This window comes from Sciurus vulgaris (assembly GCF_902686455.1).
Source record: "Sciurus vulgaris genome assembly, chromosome: 12".
Lineage (NCBI taxonomy): Eukaryota > Metazoa > Chordata > Mammalia > Rodentia > Sciuridae > Sciurus > Sciurus vulgaris.
The window spans coordinates 68,025,818-68,051,297 of record NC_136473.1 but is presented as its reverse complement, the minus strand read 5'-3'; the positions used below and the strand labels follow the sequence as shown (position 1 = coordinate 68,051,297).

The following is a 25,480-nucleotide window of genomic DNA, read 5'->3' as shown; positions in this document are numbered from 1 at the left end:
TTTAACAAAAGAGGAAAGCAAAGTCTGGGAATGAAGTGTCTTTTTCTGGATCTCTGGCAAAGCTGAACAAAAGGGATCCCTGGACACAGTATTCTTCACAATTACATGTTGTTTTGACTAGTACAAATTAAAAACATGAAGTATCATGTAGGAGAAAGGTCACCAAACTTGGAAGTATAAGATCTGTACTCTAGGTCTATGGCAACCACTGCTACCTTCTATCAAATCTGATCCTATCTGGTCTAATCACCCCAGGCTAGACTGCACTGCCCAGTTGTGCAGCTGAAAGGGCTATGTGGTTAAGCTCTTGCTAATATAATATGAGCAAAAATGCAACATTGACTTCAAATCCTCAAGAGAAAAAAATATCAACCTGAGCTTTTCTCTTTATTCATTTCCTTGGCTGGAAAAATGGGTACAATGAGACCCTTGAAAGCCACAGATGAAGATGGTGAAAATAGTCTGTCTGGGTCTTCTAAGAAATGGTGAGGAGCAGAGCTACCTGTACACCTACAGCATTCACTGGGATCTATCGCACAAGAGAAAAACCTGACATTTGTATTTTTCACTTCATATCATTTTGAAGAATGTTTGCTACAGAAGCTTATTACCCCCAATTCATTCAGGTCCTAAACTCAGTGTTGGGTGGGAAGATGCCTTGAGAAAACCAATCGCCACTTTACCCTTCTCCATCTGTAAAATGGACATGATCATATTTGTCTTTTTTGACCTAATGGAATATGGACACAAATCATTTTATAAAATATTTTTATACAATAACAAATTTATGAACTACTATAGGAAGACAAAGGAAAGAACAAATGCTTTCAGTTGGTCACTCCAGCTAGAGGGAGATAAAAGAGAAGATTAAAGAGAACTTAAATGAGTCTTAGCAATGCTTGATAAGATTTTCAACTTGTAAAGAGGATGTATAAGGATGGAGTAAGCACACAGTGCAAAATTGAAAAATATTTAATACATTTTTTCAGGAAATAGTAGAAGACAGTTTGGCTACAGTAAAGGAATCTGGAAAGGGTGATGGAAAATAAAGCTATAAAAGTAAATTTGAGGGTCAGATTATAGTATAAGAAAGGTTGGAACACTAGAACAATGAATTGTGATCGATCTTACTCAGTTGTAACTCCATCCTCTTTGCCTGCACTTGGAAGAGGAGAGATCTGCTTGAGATACTGTCAGAAGAGATGCACTGACTGGATCTAAGAGAGCCACCTTATGCTCTTAATGAAAGGGCCACAAGAATCAGAGAGATGTCAAAACAGTATCTCCACTCTGTGGAGCAGCTCAGTGAACCCTGATGTACTCATCTCTAAGCTTTCTGTGATATGGGATAATTAAATGCTTAGTTTTACCCCAACATCAATTGGTATTTCTGTTACTTGAAGCTAAAAATGCCCTCAACTTAAAGAGTAAGTGGTGTAGACAGTTAACACTGTACCAGAGAGAAAGTATTACCTGCAAGACCATCACCATAATTTCTCAGATATGTGTCCTTCATGATCCATATTTGGGAGCCATACATCTTTCCATCCTCACAAACACCACTCTAAAGCTATAGTTATAAAAGTAATGTTGAAATTCACTTATAGGGAAGAATTTTTTTTGTTATTGATACTTCCTTTTATTTTATAAGTACTATCAATTTTATTATACCACAGGTGAATAAAAACTATTTGTATAGCCATAAGAAAATCATCCAGTAGAAATGTGTGTGTGTGTATGTGTGTGTGTGTGTGTGTGTGTGAGAGAGAGAGAGAGAGAGAGAGAGGAGAGAGAGAGAGAGAGAGAGAGAGAGAGAGAGAGAGAGAGAGAGAGAGAGAGAGAGAGAGTTAGTTACTGGGGATTGAAGTTAGAGTGTTCTATCTAGGAGCTACATCCCCAACTTCAACCCCTTTTTAAATTTTTGAGACCACATCTTGATAAGTTATCCAGACTCACCTTGAACTTATGATCTCCCTGCCTCAGTATCCTAAGTAACTAGGACTACAGGTGTATACCTCAGCTCTAGTGTAGTGGTGCTTAAACTTGCCTGTATATTAAACATTAACTAGGAAGTGCCTGGCTAGCTAGTTGATTTTTATGCCTTACTGTAGTAGCCATAGGAGCCACAGATGGCTCTCATTCACAAATAGCCTTTCATGCTATTCCTATTTCAATTATCATAAGGCACCATAATCACTTAGTGAAGATTTGTTCCTGAACTGCCTCTGATAGGAATGTGATTAGAAACCTTAAATCCTTTTTCTCTGCAAAATCAAAATCATGTCAGAAAGAGTTCAGAATTTCTATATAACAAATTTCCTAGACATATATCTGAGCCTGGTCTCCCTTTTGACTAATTCATATTTATCTTCTAGGTCCACCACCCCACCTCTAAATTTTACTACTCTTTTCTTCCCATGGGGTTGGCCAAAACCTGAATATTTCTGGTCATGTTTCTTCATCACTAATTTTAGAAACTGAACAGTTCATAGTATTTGAATGGAAGTTGGTGGTAGTAAGACTCTAAAATTTCTCCCAATATGCCTATCTTTGGAGAGACCTCTCTAATATTGTAGCAGGATTAGTCTGTGTGACCAATAGAATACAGAAGTGCTGCTATGTCACTTCTAAGATTGGATCATAAAAGAGACCATGGCTTCTGCTTTGGCCCCTCTCTTTTTCTCAGGTCATTTTCTCTGGGCAAAGCCAGCAACCATGTTGTGAGCAGTCATGTGGGAGGTCCATGTGGTAAGGAACTGAGAGCTCCAACTGATAGCCATGTGTAGCCTGTTGGAAGCAGATCCTCTTATCCTGTGGAGACTTTGGATAACTACAGTCAGGCCAACACCTTGAAAGCAACCTAATGAGAGACCTTGAGCCAGAATCTGACTCTTGGAAACTGTGAGATTGTAGTTATTTGTTGTTTTAAGCTATTGAGTTTTCAGGTTCTCTCTTAATGCAGCTTAACACAGACCATAAGGTACTATAGGTTTTTGCTCTTGTTTTGTTTTTTTTTTCCAATGTTTAAGTGACTTGAGGATAGAAGCCATATCTCATTCATCTTTAGGATTAGCAGGGTGCCTAAGGACATAGCAGATTCAATAACCATTTTCTGAATGAATGATCATCTCCTTCCTGTTTTTATCATTAAAGTAAATTCAATGACAATTACACTTCCAGACTTCTGGCTTAACTAAGGATTTTTTTTTTTTTTTTTTAATAATGTGGTTTAACTCAGAGCATATAGAAGAGAAAAAAATCTGAAATGAGATCACCTTTCAGAAGTTCCAATTTTTTTAATGCTCCCACCATTAAGAGTTCAATATAAATTTACAATGAGGCTCAGTGAGCAATTTAGGAAGCCTTGGCCTCCTGCCTGTTAAGCATTCATGATTACAAACTAAAACTTGGCCTCACCAACTAAGACATGACAGCATGATGGGAAAGACTAAAGGCTGACGTAAGTATAAAAGAAATAAACTCCTGTAGGTCTTGGATTTAGGGGACAGTAGAATTTTCTATACAACATGACTTAGGGAAGACATTCCTAATGGTAAGTAACTTACAATTATTTTATTATGTTTAAAGGTAAGTAACTTACAATTATTTTATTATTTTTTAACTGATACATAAAGCATAAAAATATACATATTGATGTGGTACAATATGAAGATTTGATATATGTATATGTTATACAATGCTTAAATTGGGTTAAACATGTCTGTGTCCTCATTTCTTTAAAGCATTCAAAATCCTTCTATTTCTTCTAACCTTTTAAAATATAGTATGTAATTTTTATCTATGGTCACTTTACAACAGCACCCTGAGACTTCTTTAACTTTAACTTTGTTCCCTTTGATCAACCTCTCCTCATTACTCCCTCTTTTCTATTCTTCCCACACTCCGGTATCCACCATTCTACTCTCAGTTCCTATGAGATCAACTTTTATATATTGCACATGGGTGAGATCATGCAGTACTTGTGTTTTTATGCCTGGTGTATTTCAGTTAACATAATGATCTCCAGAGAATCAGGGAACAGCTTCTCCATCTTCTGTAGGTAGGCACTATATTCCAAAGTACCAGAGGTTAGATTTGATAGATACTTCACAGTGTATCTAACCTCCAAATCCACCAACCCTCATATTCTAATGCATTCCTACTAGGAAAACATAGGTACATAAATGGGTAAAATAATCCCATTACCATGTAAAGAAAAGATACATCCATTTGGAAACCTCTCAGGAGCTATGCTTGTCTGAGCTGACATTTACTAACAGGGCAACATTTCTTTTTTCCCACTGACTAAGCCCCTTTCTTAGATAGTGATCTCCTCTGGGAAAGAGTTAGTAGACTTATTGCTTCAGACCATTAGTGAAAAGTGTTCAGTGAGTAGAGAGAAGGAAAGCAAAGGAGTAGAGAGAAGGAAAGCAAAGGTTGTACTCAGCACAGCTGAAGTTTTACCAAAGGAAAGTTCAAGTTCCATGGATGAAAAGAACAGCCTTTCCCTGGGAAATTATTTCCTTGCCTGGGTTGCCTGAGCTATAGCTTCAGAGACCATGAACCTGGGTAATCTCCAAGCTTCTCCCTTCTCAGGGAAAGGAAAGACTCAGGAAAAGCTGTCTTCCTTTCCTCCACCCTCAACCAGCTGACAACTGAATGTAGCTCCTGAAGACAAGAGTCAGAATCATTTTTTTGTCATTTAAAAATTCACTAAAATATTAAAAGAGAAAAAAAATGGCAGGGGTACAAGAAAGGGCCTGAGGTTCAGTTAATTTCCATTCAAGAAAATAAGCTTTGATTCTTGCATCACTTGACAAAGACTGCTTACCTCTCAAAAATGTGAGTATTGCCCCAAAGGCATAAAGTAATTTGCTCTAAAGACTAAACTTACTTAAACTAACCAGACTCAATGGAAAAATAAATGGACAGTTCTGTTCCTTGATGTAATCTGCTTTTTTTGTAAAATAAATGGACTAAGATATATCTTAAATTTTAACATATTAAAAATATAAACTTGAATGAATAAGAAACATAAGTACATTTAAATGCTGAATCACAGCATTTTGACGTTAAGGAAGGAAAGACTTTTTCTATCCCCCTCATCTCAGAATTTTCTGTAAAACAGTGAGGAAAAAGAAACATACTCATATTCTCCATCTTTGATGAAAACAGGAGACCTCCAGGACTCAGAACCATGGTAGATAATGTTGCAGAGCATAGAGTAATAACTGAGCAAAAGGAAGTGAACAAGAGACTGACTGGGCGTCAACAAAGATCAGACTCTACCCAGAAAGCTCAAGGCTCAATGGCTTTGTGCACCAGATAATGGTATAAGGCAGGGGCTGACATTCTGCCCCCTACATCCTCTACCTACTTCCCCAAAAGCATAGAAACCACTCTTCATGCACACTTTGCCTTAGGAAAAATTGAGGTAGAGAAACTCTGACGACAGGGATAGAAGGAGAGGGATGGGCAACGGGGGAAGCCATGGGGTGCCAGGAACACCCTGCTGACATGAGCGCCTGGTAGAAAAGCCTGATACCCTCAGCTACTAGCTACTAGCTAGATACCCACTAGCTCCCAGAATGGTCCCAGGTCATTGTATATCTCCAAGGTAGGGCACTGGAGGACCCTGAACTGGAGAAATGGAAGTTCTAGGAAAAGGACTAGAAACGAGGATACTGTGGGATTTCCTAAACAGCAACAATAACAAAAACTGCCCTCTTACAAAATCAACCCATGGACAGCCTTCATTCATGCATTTAATCAGCACTTTTTTAGCGCTGCACTCTTCATTATGAATGGACCGAGCCTCTGAGCTCATAGAAATTTCTTCTACTCATTTCTCCAAATTGTGGGGGAAAAAATTCACTGGTCTCTATTGTTTCTTCTGGTTCTATCCAATTTCCTCCTGCTTTTCCCTACCCAGCTCCTCTGGCACCTCCCCTACCTTGTCTCCTGGCATCTGCTGAACTCTCAGGTCTGATTTTAACATCAGCTGCACTGTTTGCTTCCCCACACTCAAAGTTGATTCTTCTGTTGCTGTTTTGATACTTTTTCCTAGTCACATGTGTGCAAAATCTCAGCACTGTTTCTTTTTAAAAATAAACTTATAATTTCAGAATCATTTTAGACTTACAGAAAGTCATTATGATAGTACAGAGTTCCCATTTGCCCCATTCAAATTTCTTCTACTGTTAAAATCATGATGATACAATTGTCACAACTGATGAACCAATAGAGATACAATGACTCATTTGAATTTCTTTAGTTTTTTCCTATTGCTCTTTTTCTGTCCTAATCTCCCATCCAGCATACCACATTACAAGTATCTACCATGACTCTTAGGCTCCTCTTATAAAAGTTCCTCAGTTTCCTTGTTTTGAATGACCTTGGGAGCATTGAGGAACACTGGTCAGGTATTTTTGTAGAATTCCTCAATGGAAATATTTTTCTGGTGACTAGATTGGGGTTATGAGTTTGGGGAAGGAAGATCACAGAAGACAGGTACTGTTCATTGTATCATTATGAAATATATGCACTACCAACATAAACGATCATTGTTGATACTGATCTTTATCACTTGGAAGAGGAGAATGAGGATTTGCCAGACTCCACTGTAAAGTCACTCTCTTTCATCCTTCTTCCATACTGTATCATTTTGGAGAGGGACATGACTCTACCCAGCCCCCCCCCCCCCCCCAGGACATACTTAGGCAGTGGGGAGTTATTATGTTCCACCTCCTGTAGGGCAGAGTGTCTACTGAGATGACTTGGAATTCTCAGAATTGCATTTGACCCCTCTTTTGTCCTTGGACCCCAATTCCTGCATTTTTTTTTTCATAAATAACAGCACAGCAGGGTTCCAAATCAGATTCTGTAATTCAAAACCTTGACTAACCAGGAGAGCAATTAATAATTCCTTGGCTCCTCAGGGTTTCCTTCCTTCTTTCCTTCTTTAAACAAATACTTATTGTCTGCTGTGTACTAGGCACTGTATTAGCTTTAGAAACACAACAGTAAGCCAAACAGATAGTCCCTGAGGGCTCAAAAGCTTGCAAGAGTGGCATCCCATTTAGTTAGGGAGTCAGAAGGCTTCCCTGACAAGGTAAACTGTTTTGTTTTGTTTTTTTCTCTGTGGTTAAAAAAAGAAGGAAAAAAAAAAAAAAAAAACAAAAAACTAGAGACTGAACCCAAGGTCTCACACATGCTGGGAAGGTGCTTTACCACTGAGCTATAACCCCAGCCCAATGGTTAACTTGAGTTACCATCTGAATGGTGCGTAGAAATCTATAAGGAGGAATACTGGAAAAAAAGAGAGCATTACAGACAGAGGGACTGCATGTGCCAAGGTTCGGATACATGAGAGAGTTTGGAGAAGTGATACAATGAGCAAGAAAGAGAGGATGATGGTTTGGATCTTTGGTGTCCCCCAAAGACTATGTTAATGTTTTGGTCACCAGTTACTTTTGGGAGGTAGTGGATCCTTTAGGAGGTGGAGCGAGAAAATAGAAGTTAGGTGATGGGGGGGGGGGTGTTGACCCTGAGTGGGATGTTGGGTCAATGGTCTCTTACTCTGCTTTTATCTCCAGATGCTCCACCACATGTTCCCTGTCATGATGTTGTGCCTCACCATAGGCCCAAAGTGACAGGACCAAGCAACCATGGACTCAAAGTTCTGAAACCCAACCCAGACCACTCCTCTTCTTAGGTTGATTATTTCAGTTGATTTGCAACAGTGAAGGAAAGCTGTCTAACACAGAGGATGAAAGAGGCCTCCACAAAGGGATAGGCTAACTCCCTTATGTGGTCACCAAAAGCAAGGCAGTGTCATGAGCAGGTGGGAATTTTAAACACATTGTTAAACCAGTCTAAGGCAGACTCTATCAGTGAAACAGGAATGGATGCAGGACAACTGGTGAGGATGCTTTTGCAGAAGTTTAGAGAGAAAACAATGATAGCTTAGTCCAAGGTAGGTGTTTTAGTCAGCTATTTCGCTGCTGTGACTAAATGACCCAACCAGCACAACTGTAAGGGAAGAAAGGTTTATTTGAGGGCTCACAGTTTCAGAGGTCTTGTCCATTGAAGGCTGGCTCCATTCCTCAGGGCTCGAGGTGAGGCTGAACATCATGGCAGTCGAGGGTGGTGGAGGGAAGCAGCTTGCTTCATGTTGATCAGGAAGCAGTGAGGGTCTCTACTCTCCAGATACAAAATATATACCCCAAAGCCATGCCACAATTTCAATCTCCTCCAGCCACACCCTACCACTTCAATTATTCCCATCAGGGATTAATTCACTGATTGGGTTAAGACTCTTACAACCCATCATTTCTCCTCTAAACCTTCCTGCATTGTCTCCCATGTGAGCTTTTGGGGGACACCTCACATTCAAACCATAACAGTAGGTATGGTGAAGAGGGAGAAAAATGGATAGCTTCGAGAGGTAGATAGAAATATGTGGTCCTAGGTAAATGGACTAACTTCTCTTTACCTCAGTTTTTTTCACCTGTAAAGCTGTGGGGTGTGGGTGGGTGAGGTTTGATAATATACCTACTTCAACTTCATGGAGTTGCTGTGAGATAATTGGTTAATACATACAAAGCACTTAAATAAGGGCCTGACTTGCATTAGTATCTATTAATAATATCAGTTAAATCATGAGAAATAGGTATCTATCTAAATCAACTGAGGAAACAATCCCCAGATCACAATGTACTCAGGCTCTGTTATGTAATTTCCAAGACCTTCTCCAACCCTAAATGCTGACTTTTCCCACCCTTTGTTCTTTGGAAGTCTAAGGATATGCTCCACTACATAGAGTTCACTCCATAAAAGATGTCTTTCCTCTTATATAACCTTCACCACTATTATTCTCATCAGATCCTCTGCCCCAACACACACACACACACACACACACACACACACACACACAACACACACCCCTCACCTGACAATAGGAAAACAAGTGTTCTCCTAAGGAATTCTGATCAGAATGAAGCTGATTTTTAAAAAAATTCTTAAAACAGTTCACATTCAAGACCCATAGAATTCGTTCTACCATTTGTACCCATTACCCAGTGGCCCTATTCTGCTCTTTCTGCTATGCTTAAAAAGTACTTCAGGAAAGACTCTAACTCAACAAGCTTTTCACATCCAAAGTCACCCACCTCTTGTAGAATCAGAGCTAAAGCGACTGGTTGGATTACTCAGGTCTACCCAGGAGAGGAGGGGACAATTCAGCCATTGACTCAATGAGGTTAAAAATGTGTCTGGCACAAAGAAGATGGCCCTTGTCCTCCCGGAGATTTCAAGTTACCTAGGTAGGTGAGGCTAGTTCATGCACAGGAGAACTAAATATGAAATACTAGAAGTTATCCATGATTTCTCAAGGAAGACTTGAGGTCACCTGGAAAGACTCTATAGGAGAGGGGATGAGGACTGTGTAATGATAGAGCCAAGAACACTGGGATACAGTATCGCAAGGAGGCTTTTATATAATAAAACATTTTCAAACTCTCAACCAAGAGGGAAAATTTTCACTTCTATCAACCTCTGGCACAAGACGCATCCTCAACACAAACACAAACTAGAAGCAAAACAGAAACATCCCAGGCATTTTAACCAAGCTCAGCAAATTTATTTATAATGATAACTAAAATGTTTCATTTGCCAGTAATTTGGGATTATAATTTATATAGCCCCTAAACCATATATATTCATCCCTTGATATGCACAGAGGATTGGTTGCAGGTCCCCCCAAGGATACCAAAATCTGTGGATGCTCAAGTCTCATAAAATGGCATAGGATTAGCATAGAACCTCCAGTATACTTTAAATCATCTCTAGATTACATATAATACTTAACACAAGGCAAATAACATGCACATAATTGTTTTCCTGTATTGTTTAGGGAATAAAGACATGGAAAAAAACCTGCACATGTTCAGTACAGTCACAATTATTTTTTAATATTATCAATCCACAGTTGTTTGAATCCACAGATGTGAAACCAAATGATAGGAAGGGCTAACTGAAATTTCCTTGAGAAGGGGGAGTCCTCTTCAAAATATTCCCATATTTATAAGTAAAAATATACTAACTTATCAAAGGGGAAGGGGAAAAGAATTTCAGTACTTTCAAATGAAATTACACTAAAACAAAGAAATAGAAGTGCTAAAAGTGAAACAAAGAACAAAATTTAAGTTGCAAATAAGCTAACATTGAAGGAAAAGTTTAATAAAATAGATGATTTTACTGAAAATTTAACACCTTGCAGCATAGCCGTCTGCCCAGTCAGGAAACCATTAACATCTTGTCATAAATGCTCTAAGCACATAATGATACAAATTCTAAAAAGAAACCAGAAAACCAGAAGGAACACACCATGAAGCCAACAATGCACAAACTTCCTGGTGTACCCCATGCACCCAAGAGTTTGCAAAGCGGCCAGATTCCAGGCTTTTCCTAGCAGAAAAACAGAAAACTTTAAAAAGCAAGCACTAATATTTTTCAATCTATGCTTGAGACCACTTAAGAAACCCTTTCTAAATACACAGTTGATAAACAGGGGTGTATATAAACATAAAAGCATCTCTTTAATAATGATGAGTCATTATATATAGTCTTCTATTTTAATCAGTAAGAAACATCCTTTTTACAAACTGAAATACCAAAACATGGGTCTTTAATTACTTTGGGGCCAGAGACTCCTTCCAGGCTCTGTTGAAAGCTGGGAACTTTCTCTGCAGATAACTGTGTATGTTCACAAATTTAGCATTCTGTTTCAGAGTTTGCTAACTCACATCTCTGCCCACCATCAAGCCCATCCCTATACGGGATCTCTATTGTCTTGTGGACCCATGTGTTAACAGTTTATGAAACCATGAATTTAAAAAGCCCTTTGCTAAAGAAGCATGATTTAAGATTTGGGGGCAAGAGCATAACTATCTTATTACAAGAATGAGATTCATATCACTGATTGTGTGGTATACAATTTAATATCTTTACCAATTCTCTATTTCAATTCTTCTATTTTTTTTTTTTTAGTGTAGTAAGACTAAGACCAAAAACATAACAGAATGAATCAATCATCATTACCCTATGTAAATGTATGATTACACAAATGGTACACCCCTACTTCATGTACAGAGAAACAAGTTGTACCCCATTTGTTTACAATTAAAAAAAAATGAAAAAAAAAAAAAAAAAAAGACTAAGACCACTTCACGAAACATGCCATCTTAACAGATTTTTTTTTTTTTCAGTACTTGGATTAAACCCAGGGCCTCCTGCATGCTAGGCAAGCACTCTTCCATTAAGCTATACCACCAGCCTGAGCCTCTTAACAGACTTTTTAAAGTGAACAACACAGTATTGTTGACTACAGGCACAATGTTATACAACAGACATCTAGAACTCATCCATTTTTCATTTTGCCTGAAATTTATACCCATTGATTAGCAACTTCCCATTTTTTCTTCTCTCAGACCCTGGAAAATAGCATTCTACTCTCTGTTTCTATGAGTTACTTCTTAAGTAAAATCGTCAGCATTTGTCCTTCTGTGACTGGCTTCCTTCACTTCTTTCACCCATGTTACTGTACTTTGCAGAACTCATCTATATTATTAGCTAAATAATATTCCATTGTCCATATATACCACATTTTCTTTATTTATCCATTCATCAACATTTCAGTTACAGTCACATATTGGCCACTGTAAATAGTGCTGCCAAGTACATGGTGGTGCTAATATCTGTATGAGAGCCTGATCTCAATACTTTTGAAGAAATACCCAGATGTATGACTGATGGGTCATATGAAAATTCTATTTTTAGTTTTCTGGGGATCCTCTGTACTCTTTTCACTGTGGCCAATTTCCTTCAATACTGTATAAGGTTTGCCTTTCTCCATATCCTTACTTATATCTGTCTTTGATTTTGTTGTCACTTTTATTCTTTGATAACAGCCAGCCTAACAGATTCATAGTAATATTCTACTGTGGTATGTATTTGCATTTCCCTTACGACCAGTGATGTTGAGCACCTTTTAATAGCCTTATAGGCCACTTTTGTGTATTATTTGCAAAAGTCTATTCAGGTCCTTTGCCCAATTTTTAAAAAGTGGGTTATTAATTTTTCTGCTTTTGATATATATGAGTGACCAATTCTTTTTTGTTTGGTTTGGTTTGGTTTTTGTTTGTCTGTATGGTAGTGCTGGGGCTGGAACCCAGGGCCTCACACAGGTTAGGCACATTCTTTATCACTGAGCTACATCTCCAGTCCATGTTACCAATTCCTAATAAATATCTAAATAGGAACTCCTTTCTATCTTGGAGGTTCTCCTGCCTATTTGTATTTCCTTCCAGTCCAAACCCATACATTTTGAGGCATCATGCTACTCAAAAATACTCTGCATGAGTAAAGCAGAGAGAATAGGTATAAAAAAGATAAGACAAAAATAATTGAGTTGTACTCTGGGCAGTTCTGGTAATCCGGATGTTTCTTTACTCAGTGTGTCTGAGTGGGGAGATGCAAGGTATTTGAAAAAGCCCAAGTCCCTCTCCTCAAAGAGTGTCCTACCCACTGCAGTGCCTGGGGAAGTGTTCCAGTAAGCCTATAGCTGGTGCTAAGAAGACACCCCCAAGGTGTCTTTTCTGTTTTGGGAAGTGGGGAAACTGACTTTAACGGAAGCCAAGTGAGGTTTATCCAGGGCAGGAAGAAGTAGCAGAGTCCATCTTTCCAAGGGAACGGGGCGTTCTAGCAAAAAAATGGTAAGAACCATAGAATGTTGGAGCATTCTATGCTTCACTGGAAGGAAAGCAGCAGCAACAAAGTCAAAAAGGAAGAATCAATTGAATGGTTATCCTTTGCCCCCTAATTCTGCAAGCTAGCTTAAAATATCCAACCAAAGTTTTAGTAGGAAAATGAATAGGAAGGCACGGGTAAAATCAAATAATTATGAACATAGCAGTTTTTGTCTATCCTTCGCTACTGGATAAATATTCCACATTTTCAAAACAGTGCTCATTTAACTGGTGCTACGCACTAGGCTGAGAGCTCTACATTCACTTAACTTGCTCAGCACCCCTATGCTGTGGATATTACTAACTCCACTTATAGATTATGAATCCAACATTGAGAGGGAAAGCAATACTAAAGGGAAAATTGATCCTATCCATCTTAACAATATTCTTCAATGCCGTATGTCATGCTGTTATCGTGAGCTCCAAGTGACTTATGAATGGGTGTTTTCACTTCTTGGGGTTTATCTTTGCCTGGGCCACGAAAGTCCAGATTCTGTGGGGTCAACCAGAGGGTTTGTGTTTACAGTAGTGAGTGACGAACTTGAGTGGGAAAGATCACAAGTCACCATGCCAGTTACACTGCCCCATGGAGTCCCAGAACAGTTAGCTCTGGTAGCAATGTGGGGTGAGTGTGCAGGGGCATAATGCCACCCCTTCAGAACTATCCCAATACAGACATAATTAAAAGGAGAAATTATGCATTAAAATAGCAAATACACACTATAGGAATCCCAAATCTACCTTTGAAGATGTTATTAAATCTTTAGCATCTACAGTGATTTCTGATTTCTCCTTGCAAACTTTCAATTTAAGAGTTTCTTGAAATAAAAGTTCACACAAATGTTCAGGATCATGAGTGCTCGACACTACTCCCTGCACCACCGTGGCCAAATCCTGCTGAGTAGCCAATCTACAGCCATCAATGAAATCCACTTTCTCTTCATAGGACTGAGAATAAGAATGGCCGCAATCACAACAGAGTATTCATTCAGCAGTATTACTTAAAGAATCTAAATATTTATAAAAAATCCCTGGATTTTTCTAGATTTTCCTTTCAGCTTCTTGGAATAGGTCATCTCTCTGACACCTTGTAGGAGGTGTTTGGTAGTATATTCAGAGCTTCCTGTCAAGCTTCTGTCCTTTGGTCTTAGCTGTACTCACACACCCTTATAGCTGGGAGCACTCTGTGTGATTAATAGCCCTGCCAGCAATTCCTATTTAAAAACTATTCCTATTTTATGTCTTTTTTTCTACTCGTCCCTGATTTTCTCTGATCCTTATTTTTCTCCTCAGCAGAAATTACCTACTGTCAGAGTTTTCTCCCCACTCCAAATCCTGGTAACTTTATTCCACAGTGTTTTGGGGGAGCTTTTGTTAAATATACAACTGGGCAAAGCCTATAGGAATTAAACAAGTAACTGGCTCAAATAGTTCTACACAGGTTAATATTCTGCCAGTACATCTTTCCCTCTAACCACCCTCCAAGTCTAAACCCACGATTTCAAGACGGATAGACAGATGGACAGAAGGAAGGAAGGAAAGCATCCAGACCACCAAATGGTACACCACCTCACACCAAGCAAGTGGTTGCTTCCTTGTTCTGCTTGGGCACTGGATGTGTAAGTTGCATTTTCGAAATTATTCTGTCAGCCCCTTGACAATTTAATTTATTTATTTATTTGTCCAGTTCCTCAACTCTGTGTAGATAGCAATGTTTTGTCAATATCTCATTCAGGTGTAGCATGGAAAAGCCTAACAACCCTGGGCCAGCAGCCAAGCTTACCAGTGACTGACGCTCGCTTAACTGAGCAAAGATTTGCTCTGCACAGAGTGGGGCTTGACTGTACAAGAGCCCATAGTGACAGCGAAGATGCCGGCTAGAATCCTAACAAAGCAACTTCCAACTTGTGCTCAGGCAAGTGGAACCAGCACTTAAACTGAATGTTAAGGGGCTTCAATCTTGGTACTTTTTTTGTTCCCCAATCATTTAACTTCTGAATAAACCCTGGGATTTTAGAGGAAAACCAGCACATTAGCACACTTACATCACAAATCCTTGTACCATTTAAAAAGGCTGTTGAAGATTTATTAACTTGTAGGAGCAATCATTTAATTGCTTGCTTCTGCTACACCACACACTATTTTTTTCTTAAATGACCAAATTAAACCTGCTGCACAAATTTGTGCTTTGAACTTCCTGCAAAAGGATCATTTCTTTGAGGGAGTGATAAAAAGAACTGAAATGCTCTCCTTTGGCACAAATGTCAGCACACCTCCCTTTCCCCACCCGAGATACCTTCATATACAGAAGCAGATCATTCTGGTTTAAATGTTTCTAATTCATTTTCCAAGCCAGGTCCAAATCTCCCTCTGCAATTTTAATGAAAGCCCATAAGCATTCACAAATGGAGAAACATCGTACTTACAATTTTGGGATGTGTAATGCAGCTGTGTATCTTATCAAAAAAACTGTTATGTTTATTTTTGCTGTCCTTCCTGTTCAAAGACAACACCACTCTTGGCATAGCTGAAGAAACTAGTGAGAAACAGAGTCCTTTCCACACCAGGAACATGTGGACACTATCCTTTGAAATCGAGCTGCAGAAGCAGTTAGCAGAGTCTGTTGTTTGACACTTTGTCTCTTAGATCAAATTCAGCCCAAAGCCATCAAGATGATTTACCATCTAACCTCAGTGAATTTGGTGATATGCAACTGCAGAATCAAACATGTAGACTAATTTCCCACATCACAGGTAAAAACAGTATAGACATGAGTCGGTACACACAACAGGCCCCCGGTTAGCACAGTGGTTCAGTTAGCTAGGAAGATTCCCAAGCTGCGTGTGGATAACTAGACAATGTCAGAGCAACAGAGGCCGTGCATCTGGGTTTTTAAAGTGCTGGATGCCTCTTGCTTGGACAGGAATTCTGTTCCATTGCATCAGATGCCCAGTAACACGATATCATCAACCTATGTGAGCATCAGAAGTCCGGGCGGGTCACAAGCAAAATTCTCTCAGCTGCCAATTGAGATTGACATGTGCTGCTGTCAAAAAGATCACGCTGTCCAATTTGGCCAAATTGGTGGTCTCAAGAATAAGCCAAGGTACAGTCTGTCAAAGTGAAAGGAGTGTGCAGTGCTGAAGTGTTAGGTTTTCATAATGTCAGTGTTAACCTCTGTGGGTTAAAATAGTGTTGTAATTAGGGAGGGAAAAAAATAAAGATTTTTTTCCTTCAGGTATTTGGTTTTGCTTTGACTTATTTGTTTTGTTTCCCTCTGTTTTTTTAAGGCATTTATGCCCAGAATATTGCAAAGGGATATAAGTAGGATCTCCCCGGCAGGCAGGCACAGAAGAGCGGATGGGTTTGAAGGAGAGAGGTGACTGGAAGATTGCTGTAACTCCCTCGGAACCCAAACCTGGTTAGCTGGGAAACAGCTCTTCTTCAAAGCCATCCTCTCTTTCCTCTGTGGGACTTGGAACCTGGATGCTATAATTGAAAGCCAGTGTATTAAGCATAACACATCAAACTACTGTTAACACCCAGCCTCCCGCAAGGCTGCCTCCTAACAGCTCTGTTTTCTGCCTACCGTATGTGCAAGCAAGTGGAACCATCACACGCACTGCATGCTAAAGGCCGCAGCCTTTGTCTTCTCCAAGTTCTGTCTATTTCAGAGGCTAACATGCAGCAATTAGTCTAATTAATGTGAAACAATGAGCTGTGTTACCACTTATCAAATTGATTGTTCCCCTATCAAAACAAAACAGGCTGGCTTTTTGATGTAATTTCAAGAGATGATTTGAAATGTCATGTTGCTGCAAGCCAATTACCGTATGACTAGAGTCACGGTCAACAGAATACATAATTAGCATGAGTTTGGGAAGGCTGCTTACTGCTAGTATGTTAATTAACTGTCTTTTGTCATAAAACAAAAAGGTTGTATGGAAGGTTTTGAAATAGGTCTTTTTTATTTACATTTCTTTGTGCTTATCAACGTGAGGCATGACAATGCAAAAGAATAGAAAAATTTAATTCCACTACTTCAAATTAATACTCAGCTGCAAGGTCAGGCATAATGTGCAGGCTGCAGTACCGTTCACCTCCTCCTAGTTCTGCCCTAGTGTATTATATTACTCGAGGAGTTAAATTAAGTATAGAGTAAACCTGGAATGTAAGAAATATTGAGCTCCCACAAACAAATCCCCTAATTCCCTTTTTCCAGGATTCCCTTGCTTTTGTGCAACTCCGGAGGGCTGGACAGCAGGAAGCTGCCCTGGCAATGACATTCAGGTGTTGTTTTTCTATTTCAATCTTGAAATTTGGAGAGAATAAACCCATCATCAAATGATGTTATTGCCTTTACCTCTTTATGGTGGAGAGGGAATGCATAATGGGCACCTGTGGGCTTGTAAAGGAATCCTATCTGCGAGGCCAGGGCTCAGTAACTCCTGTACATTTTCCTCTTCTATGTGATAGCCAGGCAATTCCACACTCTTGATTAAGGAACCAATTCTGTATTGTTGAGCTTTAATATGTTCTGAGGGCAACTCTAATCTGAAATCAACAATTAACAAGTTCATGGTAGTCTTGAGCCACAGTTTGACATGTGTATATTAGTAAACTAGCTGCTGCTTTGGAGAACAAGCTGAAGGTTTCCAAAAATTCTAAAATTAATGTCCCATTGTCTGATAGCATTGTTCCCCCTGCAGAAGCAGGTGGGCAGGACTCCTGGGCATGCACCATCTTTCCACGAAGTATATCACCATTTTGTGAGTGCTCAAAAACTCTTTTCTTCCATTTTTTCTTAGGATATGGTTCAGGTCTTATAGCTGTGTCAAAATAGTTCTCTGGAGTCAGAAAAAATGCCTTACTATCCGAGGAGTATCAAGTTTAGTTTACCAAGTGGACATTCTGTCCAAATTTGTTTCCATTTTTCAACAGAGGTTTTTGGTTTTTTGTGTGAAGTCCCTAAAACTACTTAAAATGTAATCCAAAAATACTAAATGGATGGGAGGCAATGCTTTTTGTTTTAGAACATAGATTTCTCATTTTGATGATGAAGAGTAAGGAAATTTGGGGCACAGGTATTTGACTGGAGGCAGTTCCCAGCTGTGCTAGGTGGACAAGGACAATGAGGTTCTGATACCCTTTTTAGTCTTCCATGCAGCATCTCCCTCTTCTGCCAGAGGCACTGAACCACTGAGCCACATCCCCAGCCCCTTTTATTTTTTATTTTGAGACAAGGTCTCGCTAAATTGTTGAGGGCATTGCTAAGTTGCTGAGACTGGTTTTGAACTTGCAATCCTTCTGCCTCAGCCTCCTGAGCCACTGAGATTACAGGTGTATGCCACCATGCCTGGCATGATTATAGTTTTCAAAGGAGGCAGATAAGAGAAAGAAGCAAAATGAGGATGGCTACCTAAGAACTCTGGCTCATGAAATAGTTATAACAGCTAATCATTTCTCAGTGCTTTTGAGGTGCCAGATACAGAATAACTTGCTAAGTTTCAGATAAACAACAAAGCCCAGTAACAGTAACAGATTTAGTGTGTGAGGTAGCTAGGTTACAGAAGAAATTTACTAAGTTCATAGCCAGTCATGAAGGCTCCAGGTGTTGGCATATTCTTAACTTAGAATTAAAAAGTCATAGGACCCCACAGGTGAATGAAATCTTAAAAAGGTACTTATTCAAGTTCCCTTCCAATGCGGAATCCCTCTGCACCTGTTCCGACAGGTTAAAAATCTTTTAGGGAGACCTTCTGGTAGAATTTAGAGAAACATTTAAGTAAGTTCCAAAAGTTTTTGGATCCATGTTGATAAGAACATTTAGCATTCTTGATGTTTGCATGCTATTATTGCTCTAAAGATACAACATGGTTTATAGATCATGTGAGGTGTCCATGACCATTCCATCCTGAACACTACCATCTCATCTGATCTTGGAAGCTAAGCAGAGCCTGGTCAATACTTGGAAGTGAGATAACACAAAGTACCACAATCTCTGAGCTATCAATACTCCGCAGAACGAAAGAAAAACCCATACCAAGTTACTTAGCGAAAAAAAATGTCCTACCTGAAATACAGACACCTGGATGAGTCTTGATTAGAGATTACCAATGAATCTAAAATTTAAAAACTGGAGACTAGCACATCAGGTTTAATAGCAATTGCATATACAGGTTGACTTGTAATTTTATTTTTCAGAGGCAGGTCCTTAACCACCATTCCTCAGTTCATAAAATGATTCTATTAAACATCAAGTTTCATGTCATTTAATTTTATCAAAAGATTTTTTTCTATTTTTTTTTTTTCTTCTCAACTGGGAAGGAAAGAAGCTAGAAAGGAAGGAGGAAAGAAGGGCAAGAGGACTGTCAAGTGACTCTTAGTTGTCAGATGCTGTACTGGTTTCCATGTCTATAATACTTACACCCCAGGCACTAAGTTACATTTATATATTACCTAAGTTCTCACAGGTACCTTGCAAAGCAGGTAATATTTTTCCAACAATGTCTTTTTTTCTAATGTTAGTAAGACAAGAAGACTCACAAAAGATAATTAATTAAGCCAAAGCCCTGCAACAAACTTGGACTCTAAAATTCTATCTTCTAACCATGCGGGGCTGATTGGTGTTTTTTCTCCTGTTGTTTTTCAGTGTGCGTTGTTACACTACAAGAAAAGCATGTGAAAAGACTCAAATTCATCATCATTAGAAACAGAGCAAAATAAATTGGGAGCAATAAGTAGCTCCATACTATAAAGACTTAGGATGAGTTGTATTCTATCATTTGAAGCCTGCACAAGAGGAATTAAAGTAGTGCCGGTGATTGCTACATTTTTAGGCTGAATCCAGGATGTTTTCTTGAAATTTAAGAGAATCTTAAAGCAAAACTGAATGTTTAGAACACAGGATAGTTTATTCTCCTTAAAAGCTAAAATTCCTCAGAAAGGTTCTCTTTAGACTTTAAGCAAACCTGAACACCTCCTGCAAAAAGTACTCAATGAAAGCAATTTCATAATCAGCGGATCTAACTAGGCATCCCGCACCAAAGCCATGGGTTGGTCACCTCTCCTGCATGCAGCTACAAAAGGGAGATCTCTGTAAGGGCCAGGGGTGGCACAGGGGAGGAGTATGGAGCCAGCAGTCCCTGCAGACACATTGTTGAAATGTCAGTCAGGCCCTCGGCTTGCCACCACCACCTTTCACAGAGCTAGACATCTCTTTATGTCAGAACAAATTGGGCAAACCTCAAATCTTTTCTTCTTTTCTCTGACTTCAATGAGATGATTGCGGGGAATGAGGAAGGGAGAGATAGAGATGGGAGGAAAGAGAAAGACAGCAGTTCACATGAAAGCGCTGTGACACTGCTACATGCCTGCAAACTGTTCCTGGGAAGTCTTGGTATCTTTTATGCCTGGTGACAGTGAAAACAGCGCAGCAGCAGGACCAGGTCACCCACTTTGCTGCATTCAGATCACCAGGGTTTGAATTCCTTCCCTAACCTTTCACCAAACACTTCAAGGCATGCACCGAAGACTTTGTGCAAATGGCAGAACCCCTGACCCTTCCTTCCATGCCATTTCTGTTCCTCAAGTACTTGGTTACAACCTGTATATCTATGCTCAGAGCAGCCAGGGTCATAACTAAGTCTTTATAGGACTTTACAGTGGCATACGTCAATGTTCCTCTATGTTACATCTCAAGGAAAATGTTAAAGTCTTGAAAGAGTCCTGCAGGGGAAAAGAAAAACTAGTACAGGAGGGCAAGACATACAGTCCCACAGACACAGTCTGGGAAGCCTCAAAATGCACTTGATGACAAGGTTTGCTACATAGAATATACTGTTCAATAACTGAGGACTAATTATATATACACATACACACACATATGTATCACTAATTATATGTACACATACACACACATATATATCACTATGATGTACATGTAGTATGATATACATTTTGGAAAGTAAGGGCAATTTATTTATTTATTTATTTAGGTACTAGGGATTGAACCCAGGGCCTCAAGCAGGCTAAGCACATTTCCTATCACTGAGTTACATTCCAAGTCCCACAAAGGGTAATTCTTAAACAAAAATTTATATATGTATATATATATATATATATATACACACACACACACACACACACACACGTGTGTGTGTGTATATGTATGTGTCATGGTGATATACATGTATATACAGTTGTCCCTTGGTATCCTCTGGGGACTGGTTCTGAGGACCCCTTTGGATAAGAAAATTCAGGGATGCTAAAATCCCTTACATAAAAGGATGTACTATTTGCATATAACCTGTATACATTCCCATATATACTTAAAAAAATCTAGATTGTTTGTAACACCCAATACAATGTAAATGGTATTTGAATAGTTAATATACTGTGTTATTTAAGGAATAACAAGGAGGAAAATATATTTTTTATCCATGGGTGCAGAATCCATGGATATAGAGGGCTATCTCTGTGTGAACACATATATAAGTATGCACACATGTGTACACACATACACAAATACACCTATTTTTGTTTTAAAAATGAACCCTACTTTTTAAAAAGCAGTATTTGGGAAAAGACAAATAGGAAATGCATAAAGAAGCTAAAATGTAACCTATCTTTTTGCACAACCCTGATCAAAATGTACTAGATCATTGGGCTCTGGTTTGAGGGGTGCAGACAAGTTCAGAAGAAATTTAAGAGAATAAAAATGAGTAAAATACTGGATTATTGTATTAGCACAAATATGAACAACCTGAATTCAACAAAGATTTCTCTTTTTTTTAATAGGAGGCTATGATTTCTTGAGGAAGTGTTTGGTATGGGAGAAGATGGAACCTATCAAATAAAATGAGATAATATAAATATTTCATTTAGTCGTTATCATCCCTTTATGATGATGAGAAGACATTATTATCATATTTTTTATTCTAACTCATAAAAAATGGTCAATCTTTCACATTTGTAATGGGCTACAGCACACGAATTTTAGTTTGGCATAAAGCTCATACAAACCACTCAATATTTTCAATATAAATGTAATGACTTCTGATTTTAGGGAAAAATAACAATGCTAAAAAAAATCACTAGTTAATTCTAACCTCTTCTATTAGTCATTTGTATAAGTATGTGCACCTTGCAAAACATAAAATAAACTTTCTGCATATTCATTATAAAGACGACGGTTGATAATCAGTAGGAGAGACAGCAAATTTCTTGAGGATTAGGGTCCAATTGGTTGAATTTCAACATCAACCTGGCAGTTTTACTATTAAGTCAGCAGAAGTGAGTTCTTACACACTATGCCACTTACTACCAGAGAACATCAGGCAAAGGGAAAAGAACACGCCAGAATAAATTGTGCATTATTTCTGGCATTAGTTAAAGGAACAGAGCATTATAAGAAAAAAAAGTACAGTACCATTGATTTTTACAGGTGTTTAATACAGATAAGCTGAAAAAAGGGTTTCCATTTTAAGCCCAGTGATGGCTAAAGATGCATTCAAATATGTTCAAAAGCAATCTAAAGTCTTCTAAAATGGTGTTTAAGCTATTCAAGCAAAACGTAAATAGTTTTTGTCGTAGTACTGAGGAATGTAGAACAAAAACAGTGTCCAAGGAGCTGACTCTGGCACACTGCTGGCCACTGTCAAATCAGGGGGGTCATTAAAACAGAGGTAATACTGTTTATCCATTACATGATCACAGGTTATTTAGACAAAACAGTAACAGACTGTCTTAGAAAGGTAGGAGGCATAATTACCTGGAAGCCTCCCCATCGCACTCTGAAGAGAAGATACTAGAAGAACAATCAAGTTACTGTGTGGAATATGTGCTTGGATTATTATATAAAGGAACAAAATCAATGATTTTTTTAAACTTGTATATTTTAACCTATTTCTTTAAAATGAGAAAGAATGAGATTTTTTCTTTTATCTGACAGCACTTAATGTCTTGTATAAACTAAATTTAAAAGTAAGGTTAAAGGGGCTAGGCATTAAAGCTCAGTGGCAAAGAATATCCTTAATTTGCATGAGGCTCTGGGTATAATTCCTAGCATCATAAATAAATGAAAGGATGAATGAATACAAGTAAATAAGTTTATATCTAGATAACCAATGAATGGGGATAGTTTTTCTATTAAATGTATTTGGGGTAGGGAGTTGACCAGCCTCTGATTTCTGCAGGGCTATTTGTTCATAAAATAGATTGAATAATGAGTGAAGAAAAAAAGAAACAACCATTTTTGACTACAAAGAATCGGCATTCATATTTGCTACAAGAGGTATACTTGTTTTGGGTTTTCTTCACTATGTACTGTTTTGTTGTCTTTAGCCAAATGTTCTTCTTCCTTAGAAATTAATTCTGATAATGCTGGCTCAAATATAAACCTCATTTCCTGTAGTTTCCATCTCTTGTACATGTTGTGCCTCCTCCCCAGGTGCTGGGGATTGAACCCAGGGCCCACTAAGCTACAACCCCAGTCCTCTTGTACATCCTCCCATGACCTTGGCCAGAATCAGCTTCTCTCTCCCATTACTAATGTGATCACATCCTAAGTGGTCATCAGAAAGGTACTCTTGCATGAACAAATAAGCTGGATCATGGTTGATCAAAGCCCCTAGGTCAACTGACCAATAAACATTTAAATGGACATTTAGTTCCTGTTTTCTATGCCATATAGCAATTAAGAAAGGGCTGACATCAGTGAAAATAACAAGGGCTCTCTATATAAAAATATCACTCTCATAACAAGTACGAGAATAAATTAACATATTTGGGGTAGGGAGTTGACAGCCTCTGATTTCTGCAGGGCTATTTGTTCATAAAACAGATTGAATAATGAGTGAAGCAGAAAAGAAACAACCATTTTTGACCACAAAGAATTGGCATGCACATTTGCTACAAGAGGTATACCTGTTTTGGAACATCCTGTTCACAAAGACAAAGGAACAGTGCACAGGTAAACAGCTAACTGCTGAGTAGAAGACAGTAGAGTAAGCAGAGTTAAGTTGGAAGGGCTTGCTGTAAAGGTGCCCAGTCACTAACAAATCCCGTGAGCGGTGATGACTGACTCAGGTTCTGGAGATGCTGGAGCCGAAAACCCACGACTCAGATACTGTTGCTTGCTAAACACATGATATGATCAGCCCAGAGGCAGAGCACTCGGTCTTGCCAAGCCTAGTTAGTGATACTTCTGGACAGAAGTGGCTCAGCTGTGACCCTCTGTGCTTCTCGGAGTTTCCATATGTTAAAGATTATGTCAAGAAGAACATAAAGGACTGTCTATAAAAGGTCGTGTCATAAAGGCCACAGGTCAGAAAGGACATTAAGAGAAGACTTTGCAATATCAGTAACTTAGCAATATTTTGGAATTTAGTCATACTTGTAATATTACAGATCTTAGTTATAATGGATCAGGGAAGAGCTCAACTCAGGATATCAAATTCATGTAGAATTACAATTAATACAGAATTGGGTTTTACATAGGTGGGGTGATAGGGTGGCAAGAAAACAAATTCAGAAGTGAGAAAATGAAGATTAAAGTCCCTGGTTGGCTAATACGGAGCAACATTTGGTCAGACATTTAATTCTTCTTAGCCTTAGGGAGCTTGTCTATAAAATGAGAGAAACAGAAAAAACCTGCCCCAACAGGGACGTCCTAGACAGTAGGGAAGCTCAGGCAGGTTGACATGCATGCAAGTGTCATCAGAGCATAAACAACTTTACATACATCATGGTATCTATTCTTTTCCTCGGTTTATACCATGAAGCCCTCCTTAGATAAAAGGGAAATCACTTGGTAAACACGCTGACCTTCTTGGGAAAACATTGTTAGCCCTCTTGTGAATTTGAGGAATAGTTCTCAGTTGCATTAACTGGTGTTTATTAATGTATTATGAACCTCTGCCATGGCATCTGATTCACAATAAAGAGATTAAGCATACTAATTTGTCATTTATTTTCCAATGCCTGCTTTCCTGCCCGCAGCACCACTAATATCCCAAGAGCTCCTCAACCCAATTATTTCCCATTTTGCCCTACTGCTAAAAGTAGCATTAATGTGCCCAAAAGGCTTCGCTCTGTGGTGATGAAAACAAAAAACAAACAAACAAAAAAAGCTCCTTCTCTACCCACGACAATGCTGTTGTCATTCGCTGAGAAGTAACACCCCCGGACCACTGGGCCATATCTAGTAATCAAACCAAATTAGCAGCCTGACTGAGCTGTGGACATGAGCAGCAGACCTGTGCTTATTTAGTATTTATTTTGGGGTTGAAAGGGAATTCCATCTGTAGAATGAAGTTCAACCTACAGGGAGCTGAATTATATGATGCCTATATTTGCAAACGGTTTTGTTTGCTTCTTTGGAGAATTGTGTGTTCATACCACTCAAATAACTGGCAAATTCAACTCTTTTTTTTTTTTTTCTCGAAAAATTAATAACCAGTTGTTTAGCCAAATCCAAATATTAACCTGCAAACTAATTTGTGAATGTAGACACAACTTGATATTAATAGAAGCATAAAGACTCCACACTGTCTATGCTTTTTAATCCAGTCTTACAATTTTTTTAACCTCACCATGTAACATTCCTGATACTTTCTTCAGTCTTTTACTTTGAAAATGTGCTTTTTTGCTTATCCCAGGAGTTTCTGTATTGC

General features: G+C 38.7%; 1 protein-coding gene across 8 annotated transcripts in view; it reads right to left on the bottom strand.

Annotated features, from left to right (window-relative positions):
• Positions 1 to 25,480, bottom strand: part of ESRRG (estrogen related receptor gamma) — a 591,202-nt gene that overhangs the window by 279,700 nt on the left and 286,022 nt on the right. The window contains exon 1 of one of the 8 annotated variants that reach the window (XM_079107164.1): positions 15,233 to 20,672. The exons of the other annotated variants lie outside the window; for them this stretch is intronic. The gene's annotated coding sequence lies outside the window, so the exon portion shown is untranslated. Of the gene's footprint in view, positions 1 to 15,232; positions 20,673 to 25,480 lie in introns of those variants that run through there. 8 annotated transcript variants of the gene reach the window in all.